The sequence below is a fragment of the Mesocricetus auratus genome, unplaced genomic scaffold, assembly GCF_017639785.1.
Source record: "Mesocricetus auratus isolate SY011 unplaced genomic scaffold, BCM_Maur_2.0 Super-Scaffold_100007, whole genome shotgun sequence".
Lineage (NCBI taxonomy): Eukaryota > Metazoa > Chordata > Mammalia > Rodentia > Cricetidae > Mesocricetus > Mesocricetus auratus.
The window spans coordinates 33,221,407-33,238,625 of record NW_024429191.1 but is presented as its reverse complement, the minus strand read 5'-3'; the positions used below and the strand labels follow the sequence as shown (position 1 = coordinate 33,238,625).

General features: G+C 42.1%; 1 pseudogene; it reads right to left on the bottom strand.

Annotated features, from left to right (window-relative positions):
• Positions 1 to 315: 315 nt before the first annotated feature.
• The window catches only part of LOC101831999, a 29,622-nt pseudogene continuing 12,718 nt past the window's right edge, over positions 316 to 17,219 (bottom strand).

Sequence of the window (17,219 nt, the reverse complement as noted above, 5' to 3'; positions counted from 1 at the left end):
TTTGGTGCTTATGGCCTTAATTTTTAGCTTTTTTTATTTTAAGTCCAAATATTAACAATGCAAAACATTTTATAAACTTCAAATGTCCTATAGTCTTACATATTTAAATATTTTAAAAAACTGTTTCTTAAAAATACATAGTTTTTAAAATTCTGTAAAACTCCAAAATTTCCTCTTAAAAATCTCTCAACTGTGTATCACTGTCCCGGGAACCAGCCTCCAGCAGCACAGAGCTCAAAGGGAAATATACAGAGTCAGCACATACTAGAACTTTCTATCTGAGAGGGCTAGGGGAAAAGGCACTCACACTGTCTCTTGATAGTTTCATTCTTTATTCTTCATGATATATACTTTTTTCTACAGCATATATACCCCAACAAAATCTTTCAGGCAATATAAAAATTACAATGTGGTTACATTCTACTTTTCAAGTGAATGATTACAGTGAGTACAGGTTTCTCGTCTCTCTTACATGATTAAAAACAAAGTCACCCCCAATAACCCACATACATTTACATATAAGTAACTTGTTACAGATTAACAGCACATGAGCAATCAGAAAGTATTTTTTCTCAGCCAACTCTTGTTGGCAGGCTGCATATTGTGGTTACAAAGAAAGAATGAATCATTTAATCTTGAAAGGAAATCTCATAAGGAATCTTAAAAGAATCACAAACCCAAACTTTTATACATAAGAAACAGTCAGCTATACTTTAAATCTTTAGGGTGCATACTCATTCATCAATAGTTTCTTATTAGGAGATTGGGGGCAGGAATGGGTACAAGGAATCAATCATCATCTTTGATCATCAACCAACCCTAGTTAAAAAAAAAAAAAGAAGAAGAAGAAAGAAAAAGAAAAACTGTATCAGCTAGTAACAGTTGGACTGGTTTGTATTTTTACTTCAGCTATGTGTTCTTGTGAACTCTAGATTGTTTTCTGGGGGTTTTGGTCTTATAGCTATTATCAAAGCATCTGATCTCAAGTTATTTTAGAGCCTTGTTTCAGCTAATGATGCACACTGAAACCTATGAATGCACCTTTCAGCATTAAGATTAAAGGAATTCGAGCCAGCCTGGCTCCTGGAACTCAATTATTTTTCTTAATCATTAACTTGAGTTATGACCTATGCAGCTCTTTAGGTAAAACTCATAGGCCCTAGCTGTGTAATATTTCCTTGTATCTACTTTTGCTCATCAAAACTGTGCAAACTGGCAGCCAGGCGCCGGTGGCACACACCTTTTATCCCAGCACTTGGGAGGCAGAGGCAGGAGGATCTCTGTGAGTTCAAGGCCAGCCTGGACTACAGAGTGAGTTCCAGGACAGCCTCCAAAACAATACAGAGAAACCCTGTCTCAAACCCCCCCTAAAAACTGTACAAACTGCCATTATTATTATCAATTAGACACTACAATTATTATCAATTAGACAGTACAATTAGGGAGGAATCATCTTCATAACAATCCACAGGTAAAAATGTTCAGTAGAATAGGATGTTTCCATGAGATAAATACACTATATCACAGGCAGTGGGGTATCCCCACACCCATTCACACCATGCCAGATACCAGAGAAAGATGGCAGCAGCACACATGTAAAGGCACAGCAGAAGCAAAAGACATTCCAGGGTCTGTGGTCTTGAGGTCTTGACTATCCAAAATTCACTCATCAAGGGCTTGCCTCCTGGTGGGCTGACACCTTGAACTTCAACTGCTACCTACTCCTCTGACATGGACACAGGCAACTGTGTATTTCTGAAACAAAATTAAAGTATTCTTTTCTTTTTCTTCAAGAGGGAGAAAACAGGGTAAATGACCATCTGTATAAGCCAAAACCAAGTTCCAATATTGCAAACAATCCAAAGGTCTTGGATATCTGGGATTCATTCACAATCCTTTCTGTTTTTCTGAGAGGCTTGGATCACCTGGCCCCATCCACAGCAGCATGCACACAACCGTTCTTCTAGAGCTCAGTCTACTCCGTGTCACCGTGGCTGGGGCTTCTGGTGACCATCACCCAACACTGGCATTTCCAAAAGAGTTAAGCTCTACCACTGCAACCGGGCTCTCTTTAGGAACTCTAGCCTTACCATCCATTTGTAGGCCTCAGCTGTTCCCTATGATCCCCCCCTTTAAAACCATTATTGCCTGGGATCTCTTAAATTCCAAAGTTTAGCTGCCAGAGCAAGGTACATTCTTGCATATAGAAGCATGGAGGTGCAGCTTGAATACCTTATTAAACAAGTGTTGCTATTAAATCCTATCTTTTATAAACCTTGTGTTCAGGATACAACAGGAATTATCATACAAAAAAGAAATCTATCCCAATGCAAACTATCTTGGAGACCTGCTGTGCCTCCTTGATAGGCCCACTCCGTGTGGTCACCTTAAATCAACATGACAGTGGAATCGAGTGTCATTGGTCTTTTCTAACCCTAGCATAGATGACTGCCAGACATTTGACTGTCCAAAGCTGCTGGACATCAACCATCTCTAATCCTACAAAATGGCCAGCTATGTGACTGACTGAAAAAGGCTAACAATCCAAAATGGAATCATGCCATAGATTTTTAATTATCAATTTCCCAGGGTTACTAGCTTCAATCTTTTTTCTTCAGATTTTACACATTTCTAACCATACCCAACAAATTAATTTTATAAAATTCAAGAAAGTCTAATTTTTTGGCTTTTCTGCTTTGCTTTCTCATTCCCATCACTGTGTCAGGGCTCAGATTGACACAGCAATGTAGAGGAAAGTTTTAAATAAGCATGACTGGGTCTAGCAAAACGAGAGCCATAATCCAACTCTAGAGCCAGTTTTCAAATATAATAGAACAGTATAAAACAATTTTAACATTATTTCCAACAAAAAGACATCGGAACCCCTGCTAAGCTGAATATAGTGACCAGAGATATTCTGAGCCCTGGCCATACATGCAGTCAGGGCAGACATAGTGACTAGTTGTTGTCATTAGCAGAGACAGCAAAAATATCCAAACCATTTCTGTATCTGCTCCATGATTTCAACAAAACTTACAAATACACCAGAAAACATAGACAAGCTTTCCAACAAAACAGTGAGACATAAGTCTTGAGAGAAACAGACAAAACTTTCATGGACACACCAGAAAACACAGAGGAACAAAATTTTCCAACAAAACAAGCATACACAACTGTTTTGAGAAATAGACAAAACTTTCCAACAAGAACAGAATCAGATGGGTGGGTATAGTCTTGCTAAATGCCCTGATGGCAGAATAGTGGGGTCCTGTCAAACTTCCTCCATGTCCCACATAGGGATCCTACAGTACAGAACCAGACTATAATTCATCAGACAGTCTTCATAGATGCTTGTTGAATTTCTCAGCATGACATTTCACTCTGATAGTCCAAAAATTGAAAGCAGCCTTGGAACTTTGGAACATCTTAAAGCACATACCTCCTGAAGCAGCTCCTTAGCCCTGGAGTTCTGGAGTGATGGTTCATCTTTAAAATTTGGGTAGGTGGTCTGAATCTCAATGGGGCCTCCAGAAAATGTTAATCCCAACAGTGAGAATGAGTCCACTACCACAATTTGAGCCAAATTGGAGGCAAGATTGATTTTTATTGGGGTACACCCAGGAGCTGGCCATCGACTACCTCCTAACTTGGGTTAAAGAGAGTCCTTTGGGCCCCTTTAAAGGAGTAAAATAATGAATAGTTTTACAGAAAGATGATGGGACAATAAGGAAATAGAAAAAATCTTCAAAAACAATCATGTGATATCAACCATGTGAATACGAGTATCAGGGAAGGTCAGGGTATTCTCAAAAATGAATGAAGGTCATGGGTTGGGGAAGATCAAGTTCCAGGAAACTCAACTCTCACAATAAATAGAAACTTATTTTTAAAAAATACAGCATAATGGCTCCTGCCTTAAAATGGAGTCGGCAGGTTCTTCATTCTTATTACCCATCTTAAGTTACCTCCACCAAGGAAGCTTTGATAGTGACGACTTCTATCCAAGGAACATCTGTCATGCACAGTTGGGCAATAACTTAGATCCTAACAGTATGCTAATGTACAACCTGGGGGGTAAATCATTGTAGGAGTGCAGGCTGTGGCAGCCCACTGGAACAACCTGTGGTATTTTGCTGACTGTCCTTCTGAAAATGTCTAGCTCACATCTGCTCTCACCTGACAAAATGACTCCCAGGAGCCCATGCACATCTGACTGCTGTTCTGTTTTACAGGTGCCTACAACAGACTCCTGCCCTACATTGTCATGGGCAGTCTGACTGTCCTGATTGGAATCATCACGCTTTTTTTCCCTGAAAGTTTTGGAGTGGCTCTACCAGAGAACTTAGAGCAGATGCAGAAAGTGAGAGGGTACGTAGCAAAAGGGTTGGAAGAATAAACGTGGGAGAATATCTAACATGGTCTGAAAAAGAGGAGCACAGAGTAGAGATCAGCTGAGGGCACTAAGAATACTGGTGTGGCAATGGTGTAGGAATAGAGACCAGTGAGCAGGATAGAGCTCAGGCCCAAGAGAACAAGAGGACTCAGAATATGATTTAAAACAAACAAACCGTGTATCAACTTAAAATCCTTTGGGAAGAGCAAGGCATACACACCTGTACTCCAAGCTTCAAGAGAGGGTAAGATAGGAGGGTCACATGAGTACAGGAGTTCAAGACCAGCCTGGATCAAATAATGAACTCCCTCAGTGCCCATTCATCCACATTACATGCAAACATACATATGTAAAAATAATCAGACATTTTAATAAAGGAAAATTGAATCCTCACAAATATATAACGATAAGTTCTAGAAATGAAAAATATTTAGGACTAAAAATACAAAATCATGAATCTACAAGAACAAACCAATTAGTGTAAATGTGGACTGAACAGAGACAGGAGACAAGTCAAGAGTCAAAGGTCATCCTACACAGTGAGACCCTGGCCCAAACCAACCAACGAAAACAGAAACAAAATCAAAGTGGATAAGCAAGGGGAAAGGGATGAAACAATGCAGACAGAGGCTCTATCCCAAGTTCTGCCATCTGTGGGGAAGACATATTTCCAGCCAAGGAGAGGAACTGGCTGCTTAGAGAAGGTAAGATTTAAGTATGCATCACATGTACAAGCTACTCATCATATGTATAAAGAAATAGAGGAGCCAGTGAGGTGGCCTGGAGAGAAAGGGAGCAAACCAAGACTGAGCACCTGAGCTCTGATCCTTGAACCCAGAGTGGAAGGAGAGAATTGATTTCCCAAGTTATCTTCTGTAGTAGATACTGTTCTGTTGCTGTGATAAAATGCATGACCAAAAGCAACACACAAGCAGGAAGCATTTGTTTTGGCTTAGGTTTTCGATGGGGCTGCCTATCATACTAAAAGGCTTGGCAACAGAAGCAGTAAGCTGGCTGATCAGCATTTCATCTGTGCACTACTCTCCTGACAGCAGAGGCGGTCAGTGATTCAGAAGCACCAAACCCCACTGTCTGCGGATTCTCCACCCTGTGGGCCTGACTGGCCATTAACTCTGTCCCCACCCTGCTCTTCTCTGCAGAGGCTGAGAGCACAAAGCCACAAAGGTTTGTGCTCCTGGATCAAAGCTGTTTCCTTCTGGAGGCCAGTCCCCATGCTGGGGCTAGCTAAGAGCCCCTCACAGAACCAAAACAATGCATCACCCTGATCACCCAGGAAACCACAAGAGATGAGGAGCTCTGTGCCAGGACCCAGAGGCAAAGACCAAACATTCTGTGATAGTGCAGCTTGACAGACATAACGCTCAGTGGCTTGGTGGAGAAGTTGAGACTCTGAGCTATGTCCACCTGGCATAAAGTTGGGGAAATTATTTAAGTTTTCTCAGCCTTACCATTTATTACATGGGAATATTTCACGTGGCTGCCTAGGGCTTCTGTGAGATAAGTGTTAGACATGGCTGGCCATAATAAATATAAGTCCATCTGTGTAGATACTGGTCTGTCACAAATTTATACAGGTACCTGTGTTTGAGAAGAGTTCATTGAATGGCTATAATTCCTCAGTATAATTCTTCAGTCTTGCTATGAACTTCTTGCTGCCCCTCTATCCCTTCTTCATGGAAACTGAAGAGCTTAGATTCCAGGCTTTGTATTTAGTCAGGAAAGCAGCTTCAAATCATAAAACATGAGGTCTGCGCCTGTTAGGTTCTTTAGATTTCACAGGTTTTCATTGGTCAAATGGAGAAATGTTCTCCAATGTCAGTCTGGTGTTTTAAGGAGAAGAGTCCTAACTGTTTAATTTTCTTCAGCAGTTGTTTTACTTTCAGGTTCAGATGTGGGGAAAAAAATCAACAGCCTCTTTGGACAGAGAAGAAAGCCCCAAGGTTCTAATCACTGCATTCTAATAAGGGTTCCTCTGCCAGGTCCAGCAGATTTATCTGGTTCATGCTTGGAAGGAGGAGTGAGGATTGAGGAAAGAAATAGACAAGAGATAGAGTCGGGAGGGCACCCAGTGAATACCAGGATCAGCCCCAAGTTTATTACTCAAAGCTCTTATATACCCCAATCAAAGGTGGGAAAGCCAAAAGACTTCTTTACCAAGATACAAAGAACAAGCAAACGTAATTACCTTCTCAATACCCCAAACATCTAGTAACTACACCCTAAATCAAATGTTCTGTTGTGTAGGTAAGGCATCCATTAGCTACACTTTAGGCCAAATATCTCGTTTTCGAGGCAAGACACACTATAGCCACACCTTAGGCCAAACATACTGTGGATTTCACCTTGAAGGAGCAATAATAAGCTTGAATTCTCTGACCTTAAGTCAAGATGGAAGGGAGCCACTTCTACGAGCCCTGACAATTCCCCCTTCTTAATTTAATTACTAACACCTAGGCTTCTGCTACAGGACAGATGTCTGTGTCTGCCTTAGGTTGTCTTCTCCTGCCTTTCAGCCTTATCTGTCATTGGTGCACACGTCCCCCATGCATGCGCTGTCTAGGTTGACTGGCAGCAAAAAGATCTTACTGTCTTTGACTACCAGCCTCTATTGTAAAAGGCGAGGGTAATAGCTTGATGCCATGTACCTCTGAGCCAACTTTCCACGGAGAGTTCACAAGCAACTTGACAATGCCAAGCAATACCCATGCACTCATGGCTACAACACTTCTTATTAAAGGAATAAAGGATGACCAACAAGGAATGACCTTTTTAAATTGGTCCAGGATGTCTCTAACAGTTTTAGCTGCATAAATATTTGCTTTTTAAGTCACATCAAATCTAAAGACTCATTTGCATCATGCCAAATCTCTCTCAGATTGAGCTCTGACTTTTTCTCCATCTGTAAACACTTTCAATTAAACAAAAGTGATTACAAACTTAAACAGGTCAATACCATAATTCTAGTATGAATATTAACAATGAACACACAATTGGCTAGATTACAATTCTTATAATTTTGATTCAATAAAAAGACAATAAAATGTTCTTGTGGTGGGTATGAGTCTTTTTCCTCCCTAAAGTCCAACTGCATTGCTGCTTCTAACTTCCAAAGATAAGTTTGAGCTGCTACAGTTCCTGAGTACCAAATACCAGTAGCAAAGATTTTTTCCCATTCCTCCCCATCATTTTGGGGTGTCTCCTTAGTACTCCTAATTTGGTTTCTTGACCAGTCTAGCATCTAATTCTGAATTCCAGTGATATTACATCAAAAAGAGGCTTTAGCTACACATCACCTCTATAATAGTGTTCGGTTGTTCCAATGGGTCTCTTTCCCACAGAGGGGAATTCTCTGAGGCACTTGTTTTTTAGGTTCTCTATTTCAACAGGAGAAATGAGTTTCAACAGGCAAAAGAGAGTTCTGTGTCCCAAGATATAGTGGATAAACTGCTGAACATTTATTCCTTAACTCTACTATCTGTGCTGAAGCTGGGGCTGTCTGTACCACACAACCTTTACCATTAACAACACATGTGGCTTCTCTGGAGGAATCCTCAATAAAAACTAGCATAGCATCTTCCTTTACAATTTTAGGAAATACAAAATAATGCATCTGTGCAAATTGCAACTATCTATCAGCTGGAAAATAATTATCAATTTGACATAAAAACTGAGCAAAAGCAATTGCCCAAGAATCACTATTTTGAAATAACCAGTCAGTGTGTTATTTAGTATAAGGAACATAGATTACACTTGACTCTCTACCAAAATATCTCCTAGATTCTACATGGCATTTCTGTACCATGAAAGCTACTGCTTCATAATAAGGGTTTAATAATTTGACTGGGGAAACAGGTAGGTGCAATCATAATAACAGTCCCCCTTGCCATAAGACAGCAGTTGGAGTATGCCATGTAGGAAGTACATAGGCTTCCCATGGTCTTACATGTTGGATAACATGCTCCACCTGTAAAAGAACCTGCCTTTCCTCTTCAGTTAACTGTCTATGTGAATTGGGATCACTGTCTCCTTTTAGAATGTTGTTTAAGGGTTACAAATCTCCAGTAGATACTTTTAAATAAGGTAGTAAGTATTGAATTATTTCCCAATAACTTTGAAAGTCATTCAAAGTTTGGGAGCTCTCCTTCCTAATTTCCAATTTGGGGGGGGGGCTTAATTTCTTTAGAATATAACATATGTCCCAAATACTGGAAAGGTGATTGACTTTGCACTTTCTCTGGAGCAATGACTAACCCTGCATGGCCAAGGCCCTGCTGAAGCTGTCCATATGCTGCATGCAAAAAAATTCTTCATTTTTATGGGTAAGTAAAATTGATATAATATAAAGTTGCAGAAATTGATTTCTAGCTGGGCGGTGGTGGTGCATGCCTTTAATCCCAGCACTCGGGAGGCAGAGGCAGGAGGATCGCTGTGAGTTCGAGGCCAGGCTGGACTGACAGCCTCCAAAACAATACAGAGAAACCCTGTCTCGTAAAAACCAAAAAAAAAAAAAAAAAGAACGAAATTGATCTCTAATAATTTGTATAGCTTGAGTCACAAACTTCTGACAAACGTTGAGCTATTAACCACGCCATGGGGCAAGCCCTTCCAATGATATCTCCTCGTGGGCTCTTTGAAATTAACTAATGGAACACTAAATGCAAATCTATGACAGTCTTGAGGAGCCAAAGGACTAGTATAAAAGTAATCCTTTAAATCTAAAATAATCTTATAGGTGTTTGTTTTTTTTTTGTTTGGTTGGTTGTTTTATTTATTTATTTATTTTGGTATGGTTGCAGGAGTAGGTAACCCTGGCTATAAAGCTTCTATTAGCTGCATGGTCTCATTAACTTTCCTCAAATCTTGTATTAATCTGCACTTTGCAGATCTCTTTTTAATCATGAAAATAGAAGAATTCCAGGGGGAACTAGATGCATAATATGACCACTGTCCAGTTGTCCCTGCACTAACTTGTATTTTTCTTCTGTTAGAGGACACTGATTTACCCACACAAGCTCATCACTTTTCCAAATAATAGGGTCTGCATGGAGTGCAGGATTCTCAGTGAGTTGTCCTAAAATATCCCAGTCCTGCTCTGGAAGGCCTCATGCTAGGCACAATAGGATCAATCCTTCCCTCATTCTCATGCCTACTGGTTGATCAGGCAACAATCCTGCATTGGAGCTATATAAAAACTCCCTCGTTAGGGTCATAATATCCCGACCCCATAAATTTATAGGTAAATGAGGAACAATGTATGTTCGGAAAGTTCCTTTTTGACCTCCATCTTTCCAGGAAAGTTCATGGCTACTTTGCTCAAGACTTTGAGTCTCACCAATTCCTTGCACATGTGTAACAATTTCTGTCTTTGGCCACATTGAAGGTCACTGACTGTCCCTAATAACAGACACATCCTAACCAGTATCTAGGAGTCCAGAAAAAGCTTTGTCCATTTATAAACAAAGTGAGTTCTGGGCACTGTGAACCTATGGCTTATAATCAATAAACAGATGAACCAAACCCAGATTTTCCTCTCTTATCTGTCTTAACCTGGTTTTTTGTTTTCACTTGGGGAAGTAAACTCAAGTGTGCAAGTCTCTGGCCTGACTTTACTACAGAAATTCCATTAGGTGAGTGAGTCATAACCTTAATTTCTCCCTCAAAGTCTGTATCAAGTACTCCTGGAGCAACAAAGATTCCCTGCATAGTGGTGCTACTTCTTCCCAGCAATAACCCTACAGTGCCTTTTGGCAAAGGTTCATAAACACCTGTGGAATGAGCCTGCATCCCCATTTTGAGAGTTAAAACTGCCTAGACAGTTGATCAGAGATCCAGTCAGACACTTCCTGCTGTAACTCTGCAGAGGTCCTGAAGGAATTTCCTTGGGGAGGGAAGAACAGATTGTCTGAGTACCTCATAGTGTATCAGGGCCTGAGGCTGCCGCTCTGGCTCGGGTTGTTTCCCTGCAAGAGATTCCTTCAGGCATCCCTCTTTGATCTACATTCATTAGTTCAATGCTTCCCTCTCCTGCCTCTCCAGCATCTCCAGCACAATCCAGGTTCCTTTTTTCCTCCCCTATTAAGATACTGCCTGACCTGATGCCCTTTCTGACCACATCCAAAGCAATTTCCAGGACATCCTGTGGCCCTCCTTTTTCCTGGATCTTGATTTCTTTGTTGGAATAAAACATCTTTAATTAAAATCCCCTATAACACAGCATCCATAGCTAACCCCCGAATGTTTGAGGGTCCAATATCTGTACAAATTCGGATAAAATCAGTGATATCCCCTTCCTTTCTATAGGGTCTCAAAGCAGTCTGACAGGCAGCATTAGCATTCACATAGGCTGGCTGCTTAACAAGCAAAAGTCCAGCTTCTGTATCCCCAGCTAACCTGCTTGATGTCTGCATCAGCCTGAAATAATTCATCAGGTCCCTGCCTAACTTTTGTTAAGTCCTCGATCTGCCCTCCAGAAGGCGGCAGCTTGTTCTAGGCACTCCTGGCAGCTGCACTCATCTGGGCATATGCTGCTACCTCAAAATTTAACTGCTGAGTTATAACTCTATACTGCCCTTCACCAGCAAGCATATCATAAGAGATAAGAACATGCTGGGCACCATTTCTCTCAGCTGTGGCCTGACATTGTTCTATAAATGCAGTCTTCCGCAACAGATAATCATCTCCTGACAACCTTTGGCGCTTACCAATCCCCAGAAGGCAAAGCTTGTAGAGTTATATTCTATAACAGTGTTTGTGTAAAACCTGCATCAGATCTGTTTTGGCTACATGCTGATTTTAATTCCTTGAGTTGTTTAAATGGAATCAGGGCGCGCATTCTGACTAGATTTCCCCAAGTATCTCTTTGTTCTATCACTGGAAATGTCTGAAATCCCTGCGCATCCTCCCCTCTCCTAGGAGCTTCTCTAATACTAGCTTGCAGAGGAGATGCATGACTAACAGTGAGTGTTTGCATCACTCCAAGAGGTCCCTGTATTGTAGACAGATCTAAACCAGCCACTACAATAGGAAGAGGAATTCTTTTCCCATCTGAGGAGACTTGTGGAGTTTCCAAATTCTGTGAAAGTGATACTACTAAATCTCTCACGCCTTTGAGCTCCTGCTGCATCTCACCACTAGGTTGCCTGCCTGCAACCCTACTCAGAAGCAAGGGATGTGACCACCCTTTGTTTTATGGTATTTAGCAGCTTCTCCCTCTAGCTCACCATGCTCCATAAATCCTTCCTCAGCTAGCAGTTCCCCCTGCTGTGAGGAAGGTTTTGTCTCACTTTTAACTGTTTCAGGGGGAAATGCCTCTTGCCATTCAGGGAATAATGAGCTTTCTCATATGAGTGCCCACAAGCCAAGGCCATCCACTGGGACACATCTAGGCCCATACTCATCACAATGTTGTTGGATTTTCACCCCAATTCTTGCCCATGCATCCAAATCCAAAGCCCCATGCTCTGGAAACCAAGGGCATATCTGCTTTACAAACTCTAAAAGTTTCTGTATTTGTTGTTGTACCTCAGCCCCTCTGGCTCTTAAAATATCTCTGAACAAATGTACAATCAGCTGACTACTATTTCCTTGTCCCATATCTACAATTATTTATACTTTTTTCACTCCCAAGTTTTCTCACCGTACTTCATTTCACCTTTATCCAGGCACTCACTTTTCATCTTTTTTCATCTCTCAGTGTCCATCATTTCTGGCTTCCTTATCCAAGCCTCAACATCCAGGACACCCTCTATCTGGTCCAGCAGAGTTATCTGACTCATGCTTGGAAGGAGGAGTGTGGATTGAAGAAAGAATTAAACAAGAGACAAGAGACAGAGTTGGGAAGGTACCCAGTGAATACCAGGATCAGTCCCAAATTTATTGCTCAAAGTTCTTCTATACACCAATCAAAGGGGAGGAGAGGCAAAAGACTTCCTTACCATAATACAAAGAACAAACAAGTGTGATTACCTTCTCAATACCCAAAACATCAAGTAAACAAAACCTAAACTAAATATCCTGTTGTCAAGCTAAGACATCCATTATCTATACTTTAGGCCAAATATCCTGTTGTCAAGGCAAGACACGCAATAGCCACAGCTTAGGCCAAACATACTGTGGATTTAATCTTGAAGGAGCCGTAATAGGCTTGAACTCTCTGACCTTAAGTTAAGGTGGAACAGAGTCATTCCTTGGCACTTGGCAAACTGGAAAGCATATGTGAGATGAACCAGGTATGATAGAACACTCCTGTAATCCCAGCACTCTAGAGGGGGAGCCAGGAGGATCAGGAATTCAAAGTCATCTTTGACTACATCAGGAGTGCAAGACCAGCCTGGCCTGTATGCAGCCCTGTCTCAACAAAACAACCAAAACCAAAACTTCCTGCTGGAAGGGACTAATAGAAACAATGCTCATTAAGCTGGACTTGTGAAGATAAATGCTGTCTTCTAAACTCTGGGCCACTCTGTCATATAATCTTCTGAGGCCTCGCAAAGGATCACATGTTGGAGGCTCGTCTGGGCTACATAGCAACAAGATCTGGTCCCCTCCTGACGTCCCCCCCCCACACACACACACAAAGTTAACATAGGGTTAAAGAGATATCTTAGTGGTTAAGAGCACTGGCAGCTCTTCCAGAGAACCCAGGCTCAATTCCAAGCACTCATGTGGTGTCTTTCAACTGTCTGAAGCATCAGTTCTGGTGGATCCTTGAGCACTCCATACACCTGATGCACAGACATCTATGCAGGAAAAACATGCATAAAATTTTTAAAGTAATTTTAAAAGTGTTTACAGAGTTTGCTCTCCAGTTCCCATCAGTAGGCAGGCCAAAAGTTCTAATCTTCTGTCCCTTGCTCTTTCTGATGACTGGACCCCAGGCTGTCTAGGAGCCCCACCCTATTGTACTGTAATCTCCTAAGTTCAAACTTGGAAACTCCCAAAAGGGTTTATTATGAGAGATAAAAATGATTATGCTTTCATCAGGAAATTCCAGGGGTTTTAAGAGTTCTAAGGCAGCAACCAAGAATAAACATCCAATGAATTTCAGTGCATACCACAATGATAGATAGTAATAGAATTTTGCTGACATGCAAAAAAACAAATTGTAATGGCTTTGAAGATCCTTAGTACCATGTAAAAACACCAAGTATGGCTGTTTGTAATGTAATATGAAGGAGGCAGAGATGGGAGGAACTCTGCAGCTCGCTGGTCAGTCAGTCTAACCCAACCAGTCAATGAGAGAACCTGTCTCCAAACAGTAAGATAGAGGCTAGAGAAATGGCTCAGTGGGTAAGAGCACTGCCTGCTCAGCCAAAGGCCCCGGGTTCCGTTCCCAGAACCCACACGATGGCTCACAACCTTCCCTAACTCCAGTCCCAGAAGATCTGATGCCCTGGTATAGCCCCCACCTCCACCCCTGAAACTACATGCCTGTGGTACATACACATGTATCAGGCAAAAACTCACACTGTGAGGTTACCAGTAGCAGAACCTCAGGGCCAGAAGCCAGCGGCACCAAAGATTGAAGCCACTGATGGATAAGGTAATACCAGAAGCTCTGAGACCATACGTCATCGACCTGTCCTGCAGAACACTGAGGCTTAAGTAACAGAATGGAGTAGCTCCTGAGATGTGAGGCACAGGGGACATGCACTTTCACAAAAGTGGCTTCTGGAGAGCAGTACTGTAACAAGCGGACAAACTACTGTCCCTTGAGCATATCCAACGGCATGACAGACTCTGGTTTTTAATATACTGCTGGTTGACACTGCCTCCTGAAAACTGTGGCCTTCAAATGCACATTTTTTCATGTGAAAAGTTTACAAAAGACTTCATGATGTAACATCTCCATAAACTGTCATGATTTCAAGCAGCACATCTTGAGAATTTCCAGCTAACTTGGAATGGTTTCCTCTCTATTGGCCTATTTTTAACAGTGTATGTGTAAAGTATCAACACTCTGATTGTACTTGTGTGTGTGTGTTTATGTCCCTTTGTGTGTGCAGGTATGTTTGCACATGTGTGAGCATGCAGAGGAAGGCCGGACGCCAACCTCGGGTGTTCTTCGAAGAAGCTGTCCATGTTTTGTTTGTTTGTTTCACAATTGTTCCTGTTGATTTCTGTGGCCCAGGTTATTATCAAAGGTCATGGGATGTCTGTGGTCTTCACTGTCTCCTATAGTCATGTTGAACTCTGGGGGCCATGCTGCCACAGAGGAGACATATTGATGTGAGTGGCCTGCACTGCCACCTGAGGCCATGTTGCTGCCAGGGACCATGTTGGTGTCCATGGCCCATGCTGCCCTGGAGGCCTGTACTGCCCTGAAGGGCTATGAGTGTTATCCATGGCCCAGGCAGTAGCCAAGAGCCGTGTTGATATATGTAGTCACTGCTGCCACTGGAGGCCAAGCTGAGGTCTGCAGCACATGCTGATGCCAGAAATCATGTGGATGTCCATGGACCATGCTATCACCAGAAACCATGTGGAAGTCTCCTGATGACTGTAAAGGGCAAGGAAGCTGCTTTTGTAGTGATATTGATGACTGCAGACTCACAGTTAAGAAAGAAGGACATGGAAGGCTTCTGTGACAACCCCTACCCCCACCCCACCCCTTAAAAATGATAGCCTAGATAGGAAACCATCACAGAGAACTCTTCAAAATTGTCATAAGGATGCTGAAGTGTAGCTCTCCACAACTGATGACCTCTGTTGGGGGTGCAGGTGGGGAAGGATCAGTTTCCTTTAAGGAGCTGGCCCCTGGGAGTTTGAGCATGCTCCAGTGAGTATATAGCAACACAAACTGAACTTGTGCAATTTCTTCTTTCTTCTTCTTCTTCTTCTTCTTCTTCTTCTTCTTCTTCTTCTTCTTCTTCTTCTTCTTCTTCTTCTTCTTCTTCTTCCTCTTCCTCTTCCTCTTCCTCTTCCTCTTCTTCTTCTTCTTCTTCTTCTTCTTCTTCTTCTTCTTCTTCTTCTTCTTCTTCTTCTTCTTCTTCCCTTGTCCTTCTTCCTCTTTTTGGGGGGGGGATCAGGGTGGGAGGCAGACCTGGGAGGACTGGGAAGTGAGTGTGATTGGGGTACATTATATGAAATTTCCAAATAATCAATAAAAATATTATGTTGGGAAAATAATTTGATTCTAAAATGAAATAAATAAACACAACAACAACAAAAACATGCAGCTATATTTGAATTTTTTGTGGTTTACTGGGGATCCACATTGAGGTCCTCATGCTCATATAGAAAGTTCTCTATTGACTGAGTGAGCTCTCCAGCCCCAAACACTTGAATTTTTATACAGTTATGCAAGGGTCTCTTCGATCTTCACTATTCTTGTAACGATTAACTCAACCCCAAGTGCACAACACAGCGTACCTGAATCTCTCTGAGAAACAATGTAAGCTAAATCCAGATCAGGTTCTACGGACCGAGTGAAAGAGAAGGGTCTGGAGGAGGGTGGGGAGCCAGGAAGTCTCTGGCCACACAGATTGTGCAAGGGTCACCAGGTTAGAAAGCATGTCCATTCCAACCTTCTGGACAGAAAACAGGCTTTGCAGTCCTTGCCTTGAAGGAATAACCCTATGTGAATTTTTCCCAGTCAATCCATAGAACCTGTCTTTATAGAAGATGTCACATGCACTTTACAAAGAGTTTTGAAGTAGTCGTGTCTGGACTGTATTATGAGCAGATTGTGCTACGAACACCTAAAATGGGTAACTCGGGGTCAGACTCCTGAAGTGTGAACCAACACTAGCTACTGAATTGTGTTGCACTAAACTGCCTCCTTGCCCCCTGCCGCTCATCACTCTGCCACTCATGAAGTTCCCAAGGACCCTTGCAATACCATCCACACAATCTGCCAGTAAAATCATTTCAACACATCTAGAATCTGGTTTCTTGCCTGGGTTCTGCCGGCTTCTTAACCAGTCCCTCCTCCTTAATCTTGTCCCTACTTCCCTTTGATCTTCTCTCAACAATAGCAGTTCAAGTGACCTCAATCAGACCTTGTCCTTTTCAGTTCAAACCCTTCCAACATCTTCCCATTTAAGTCAGATAGGGGACGGGATGTACGAGTGCATGTACGTGCATGTGTGTACAGTGTGCCCATGTGTGCATGTGTGGAGGCCAGGGGTCAATGTCAGGTGTCTTCCTGTACTGCTCTCCATCTTATTTTTTGACGTGTGATCTTCCACTTGTGAAGGCTCACCAGCTTTCTGGGATGACCCCTGGGCTGCTCTTGTTTCTGCCTCTCACCACTGAGATTACAGGAATACACCACTACAACGTTTTTTAATGTGGCTTCCTTAATCAGTTTTAAGAAGCACAAGTCTTGGGTTAAATTCCCAGCACTGTATAAACTATATGCCTGTAATTAAAGAACTTAGGAGATGGAGGGTGGATTAGAGAGAAATCAAGGTTGTCCTCAGCTATGTAGTATGTCATCATTTGTCCAGGATAGCCCTTATATCTACCGGCTAGTGTAATGACTCATAGCCCCTAAAAACCTCCCAGTGTGGGTGATGAATTATGGTCACCCCACTTTATGAGACCCCTTACTCCTTCTCCTATTACTCCCCATTGCCTTCTTCATTTGAGGCTACCTAGGTCTTGGCACTCTGACCATGAGACACATGTCACATGTTCCCTCTGCCTGAACAAGATCCTTCCAGGTATCCTCACAGCTTCCCCCATGCTTCATGCCTTTGCTCAAACACCTCCTCAACAAATCCTTATCTGGCCACCCCATTTAAGACTAAACCCTGTTTTCTTCTGTCCTACACTGCTTCCTTTTTCTCCGTAATTGTCAACC